This window comes from Chrysochloris asiatica, unplaced genomic scaffold (genome assembly GCF_000296735.1).
Source record: "Chrysochloris asiatica unplaced genomic scaffold, ChrAsi1.0 scaffold00039, whole genome shotgun sequence".
Taxonomy (NCBI): Eukaryota; Metazoa; Chordata; class Mammalia; order Afrosoricida; family Chrysochloridae; genus Chrysochloris; species Chrysochloris asiatica.
This window is the reverse complement of record NW_006408557.1, coordinates 1,614,707-1,620,825: the sequence shown is the minus strand read 5'-3', so window position 1 is coordinate 1,620,825 and position 6,119 is coordinate 1,614,707. Positions and strand designations below refer to the sequence as shown.

The 6,119-nt window shown below is 43.3% G+C and overlaps 1 pseudogene; it reads left to right on the top strand.

Annotated features, from left to right (window-relative positions):
• Positions 1-4,334: 4,334 nt before the first annotated feature.
• LOC102827111 lies at positions 4,335-5,406 on the top strand (annotated as a pseudogene).
• The last annotated feature ends 713 nt before the right edge of the window (positions 5,407-6,119 follow it).

Genomic DNA, 6,119 nt, shown 5'->3' with positions numbered 1-6,119 from the left:
AATATGAATATGAACATTGGATACTGAATAATGGAGACTGAAGACAAATTGATGCATTTGAGTTATGGACTGCCAGAAGAACAAGCAAATCTGTGTTGGGAGAAGTACAGCGAGAATGTTTCTTGGAAGCCAAAAGGACCAAATTTCTTTTCTCATATTATTAGAAGGGCCCAGTCCCTGAAAAAGAACCTTGTTGTTAGTAGAATGGAGTTTCAGCAAAAAAGGAAGACCCCCAATGAGATGCATTGGTACAGTTGTATCAGCAATGGGCCTACATGTAAAAAAACTAGTGAAGATGGTGCAGGGTCAGCCAGTGTGTCATTCTGTTGTGCACAGGGTCACTATGAGTCAGAATTGACTCAACAGTACCTAACAACAACAACCCAGTCATTTGGTGGAAATTATAAAGACTCTAGATTGCAGAGCCTTTATAACAAGGGGCCTTCCTATTGAGGACTTTAGGTGGGCACATGGTTCTTTAAAAATAAACATCAGAGATTGTCACTCCTCTTCAAACTTTCCAATAGCAAAAGATGAAGTAAAGTGGCTGGAGAAGGAGGCAGGAATTAGTTGATGCAGGATTTTGCATTCTATGGAAAGAGGAGTTTTCACTTTATCCTAAGAGCAACAGGACATATTTGAGTACTTTTAATAAGGAGAGTGATGTGATTTCAAATAAACAAACAGAATCACCTTGAATGGACAGGAACAAAGTCAAATGCATAGAGACTAATCAGCCAGTGGTGGCAGATGAGTGATGAAGTGTGTGTAGCAGAGAAATGGTGATGTCACTCAAAAAAACAATGTGTAATTAGTATTTACAAATTTGTTCTAAATTATAAAATTTATTAAGTTATATACACTGGACCACAAGGTTGGTTTGAACTTCAAGGTCAGTGATTCAAACCCATCAACTGCTCCTCAGAAACCCTATAAAGGGGCATCATGAGTCAGAACCAACTCAGCAGCACGTAACAGCAATATATATATATATGATGAGTCATATGGAAGAAGATGAAAAAATAGGGTTCAAATGTGAGACCCATGATTCTAGCATAAGAAACCATATTAATTAAAGGGGGTGGCAGTTAATTGATGGGCAAATTTTTTGACACTCTTCCCATTGACAGGTAGAAATCTTTGGCCCCTCCCTTTGAATATGGGCAGATTCACTAGTGTCTCTGGTCAACCAAATATGGCAGAAGTCATATTGTACGAAACTGGAAAAGATCTGAAGTTTCTAATGCAGGTCTCTTGGACCCAATGAATCATAACCCTAACCAAGAGACCTAACTGGACTCCCAGCCAACAACTGCCAGCACCAACTTGCCAGCCATGTTAGTGAAACATCTTGTAAATGGATCCTACAGACTAGTTGAACTTCCTAAGTAAGTTGACACTGTGGAAAGCAGACATACTTTTCCTGTTGCTCCCTGCCCAAATTTAAGATTTGTGAGCAAAATAAATGATTGCTATTGTTTTAAGCCAATAGGTTTTAGTGTGATTATTTAAACAACATTGTTATTGTTGTTGTTAAGTGCTGTGAGTCGATTCAGACTCATAGTGACCCTGCATAGTGTTTCTGAGGGGGGACTAATGGATTTGAACCGCTGGCCTTGTGATCAGCTGTCCAGTGCTTACCCTACAGTGCTACACCAGAACTCCGTTATGCAGCATTGTTGTTGTTGCTAAATGCAGTGGAGTCAGTTCCAACTCACAGTGACCCTGTATAGAGTTTCTGAGGAGAAGCTGGTAAGTTTCAATTGCTGAACCACCAACATTTTGGTTCACAGTCCAGAGCTTATCCTACAGTGCCACACCAGGAGTTCATTATAGAGCAGAGATAATCTGAAAGTAAAAGAGAGGCTATGAGGAGAAATTGATCCCATGGCAGCTGTTGTCATGATTTTTCAGTGAAGAATCACACATAATTAAACACGCATGATCCTCCAATTATTACTACAAGTGTGATACAAAAGGAGAGAAGTGCAACCAGAGTGTTCCTTGGAGGTTTGGTGGGGTGGAGGGTCAGAGAAAAAGAGGAAGACTCCTAAAGAGATGGATTGGCCAAGTGGCAGCATCAATGGACTCAAGCATGGCAGCAGTAGTGAGGTTGGCCCAGGATCGGGCAGTGTTTTTTTTTTCTGCTGTGCATAGAGTCGCTATGAGTCAGCACTGACTCCATGGCACCTAAAAACAACAACAGAAGGCCCTCTAGAATGGGACATGTTGGCACTTTGGGATGATATTGGATAATTATGGTCCAAATTAAAAAGAGAAGAAACAGTATTCATGAAATACTTTAAGATCATTTTGTTTAAACCCTTGAAGGAAATCCAATCCTAAATTAATATAATAAATATAATATAATAATAAAAAGAAGCTTGCTTTAAAAAACATTCTACCAGATTCTAAAGTTTACTTTTGGTGAGAGCAGCCTTGAACCCTTAACATACAACTCTAGTGAATACATAGTGTTTATTTTATAAAGAACAAAAGAAGACTAAACAAGTGCCTCTGGAACTGCCTAAATTATTGGTAGACACTGTCTTTATAGTAAGTGGGAGATCAATAAGGTTCCAGATCAATATTAGAGCTTTCTGTCAGGGACCAATACATGTCTGTGGCAGATGCAGTCAGGTGAGAAAGAAGAGTGAAAAACTCTTTGTTTTATTTGAACTTTTTTTTTTTCCTTAGTTGGATATAGTTTATTCAAGTCCTGGGATTCAGGCTGGAATGTCGGTAGGATTAAAGTACTTTTATTAGAGGAAAAGGAAGCCCAAAGGGGGGAAAAGCATAAAAAACTCAGTGACTTCTTTTCTACAAGCTGAAAGTAGTCCAATACACTTACCACAGAGCCAGAAACTACTTTAGTAAATCTTAGCCATGGGCTCTACAAACCCAAGTATTATTTCTGTTCTCATCCTAATTACCGTTTTCATTGAAAAAGAAGAAAACACACCCTTATTGCAGACATAATATCCAAATTATGGATGTATGCGCCCTGGAGCTAAAGAAAGTTGAGATGGCTCTTGATTTTCCATGAGCCTAACTTAGTCTATGCATTTAGGCTATTAATTACCAACATTTCTTAAATGCAATTATAGTCTTTATCAGAAATGGGTTGCTGCACATTTTTCTATCAATAGACAATGAAGTCTAACTCCTTTGTAATATTTAAAACCTGTTTAGTAAATGAATAGGTAAGCAGTTCACAAGGGAAGTAGTATGGTCATGATGAACCATGACTCAAAATATGATTGTTGTCACTGTTAAGGCCAGTGGGTAGGTTATGACTCGTAACTACCCTGAATAGGGTTTCTGAGGAGCAGCTGGTGGGTTTGATTGTTGACTTTACAGTTAGTAGTGCTTATCCTCTGGTAGCGTAGTGGTTACGAATCGGGCTGCGAACCTTAAGGTCAGCGGGTTCGAAACTACCAGCCGCTCAGCGGGAGAAAGATGAGGCTTTCTACTCCCGTAAAGATTTACACCCTCGGAAACACTGTACAGGGTTGCTATGGGTCGGAACCGACTCAACGGCACTTAACAACAACAACAATCCTACCATGCTATACCAGCACTCCATAATGTTATGTCCTCTGTTTTGTCAAGGCAAATGAATGCTGAACACTCCATCATTAAAAAGTGGCAATTTGTACCAATTTCATAGTGTATTTAAGAGGAAATTTCAATATCTGCTATGGTTAGAAGTATTGGACTCTAAATAATCAATTCCTACTTCAATGCTATAGTTCCGAGAGTAATTTTATCTTTAGATAGAAATCTACATTCTACTTTCCTTAGGAAAATGGAGATAACACATTTTGACCTGGAATCTTAGAGCCAGAGCTATTGTCCAAATACTCTGATCTGTTCAGGTTAAGACTCGGACTACCTCTCTGATTTTTTAAGGATTATCTTATTCTACTTTAATTTTAAATGGTTTGCCATAAAATTTATTGATCTTTAAACTATTTAAGCAAATAGCATTTGGGATAAGGGAAGAAAAAGATAGGAAGGGTTGGAAAAGGTGGCAAATTGTATACCCAGCCCTGGAGTTACAATCTATTTAGAAAGTTATGTTAGGAGTTTCAAGAGTTGTGAATTGCTTATTCAACTATGTTTGTAAAGGCTTTATAACAGGTGTAAAATGTGGTTTATACTTTTTTTTATATTCTGGTTAGGACATGGCACATAAAAAGATAAGGAGAGGAGGCCTCCGTGCGGGGCAAGCGCGCGGACCCTGCACCGGCTGTGGAGCCGCTATGCACCCGCCCGGTCCCGGGCGCTGCGCCGCACGAACACCGGCCTAGACCCAGGATCAGAACCACAAGATGGCTGCCCAGAACCCTGGGGGCATTAGTCCTCTCCAGCAAATGGTGGCTTCCGGGGCTGGAGCTGTGGTCACCTCCCTCTTCATGACACCCCTGGACGTGGTGAAGGTGCGCTTGCAGTCCCAGGGCCGCCCCTCAGTGGCCTGCGAAATGACGGCTCCTTCTAGACTTTGGCATGTCTCCTACACCAAATGGAAGTGCCTCCTGTACTGCAATGGGGTCCTGGAGCCCCTTTACCTGTGCCCAAACAGTGCCCGTTGTGCCACCTGGTTTCAGGATCCTACCTGCTTCACTGGCACCATGGATGCCTTTGTGAAGATTGTGTGGCATGAGGGCACCAGGACCCTGTGGAGCGGCCTCCAGGCCACCCTGGTGATGACTGTACCAGCCACTACCATCTACTTCACCTCCTATGACCAACTCAAGACTCTCCTGTGTGGCCGAGCCTTGACTTCTGACCTCTATGCACCAATGGTGGCTGGCCCGCTTGGGCACTGTGACTGTCGTCAGCCCCCTGGAACAGGTACGGACAAAGCTGCAGGCTCAGCATGTGTCCTACCAGGAGCTGGGCATCTCTGTGCAGACCGCGGTGGCTCAAGGAGGCTGGCGTTCCCTGTGGCTGGGCTAGGGGCCTACTGCCCTTTGGGATGTTCCCTTCTCAGCCCTCTATTGGTTCAACTACGAGCTGATGAAGAACTGGCTCAGTGGATCCAGACCAAAGGACCAGACCTCTGTGGGCATCAGCTTTGTGGCTGGTGGCATCTCAGGGAAGGTGGCGGCCATCCTGACTCTGCCTTTTGACGTGGTGAAGACTCAGCGCCAGGTTGCGCTGGGAGCAATGGAGGCTATGAGAGTGAGACTCCCACGTGTCGACTCCACCTGGCTGCTGCTGAGGAGGATCCTGTCCGAATCGGGTACTAGGGGGCTCTTTGCAGGCTTCCTCCCGAGGATCATAAAGGCTGTCCCCTCCTGTGCCATCATGATCAGCACCTATGAGTTCGGCAAAAGCTTCTTCCAGAAGCTCAACCAGGAACAACTAACTACGGGGCCCTCGAAAGGGGCCAGGGGCTGAGGACCCCTAACTCTTCCAGGGATGAGGTGCAGGGCCAGAGGAGACTGAGTCAAGTGCCTTTTCTTCAGCACTGAGGAGTGGGAGGGGGGCCCTGCATCACTTCCCACCTCAGGGCTCTCAGGACCTCGGATGTGATTCCTCCTCCTGCTCCCACCCAAGACTCAGCATTCTCACTCCCCACCCCACCCCCAAGATCAAGGCCAAATCTGCTGCCTGCTCACACCCTCGTTTCCATGTATGTTTGCTGTAACTGGGTCTGCCTCCAGGAATCAAAACCCCTGCGTCCATTAATTCCTGATGTCTAAAGATGATGAACTTTTATAAAAAAAAGAAAGAAAAGGAGATAGTTAAAAAAACTGAGGAAGTGAAATTTCCATTCAATGGGAAGATAAAAACTGTAGGAAAGCTTTGATGAAAGCACAGTGATTAGGCAGGTTATGAAAGCATTATTCATTCAAATATTTACCTAGCAAATATTCACAGAGTGCCTACCATGTTTTAGTGACTGGGCTAATCTCTGAAAAGTCAATCATCAGCCAATAGCAAGACCTAACCCTGATAGTATGGTATACTTTCCAAGCTTGTGCACTCAATAGCAAGACTTGCCTGGGCTTGAATCTTAGTAATGATGGGGCTTTGTAAGGCTTTGAGCAAGCTACTTATCATTTCTATAACTCAATTTCCTCACCTATAAAGTGAGACAACAAGAGTAG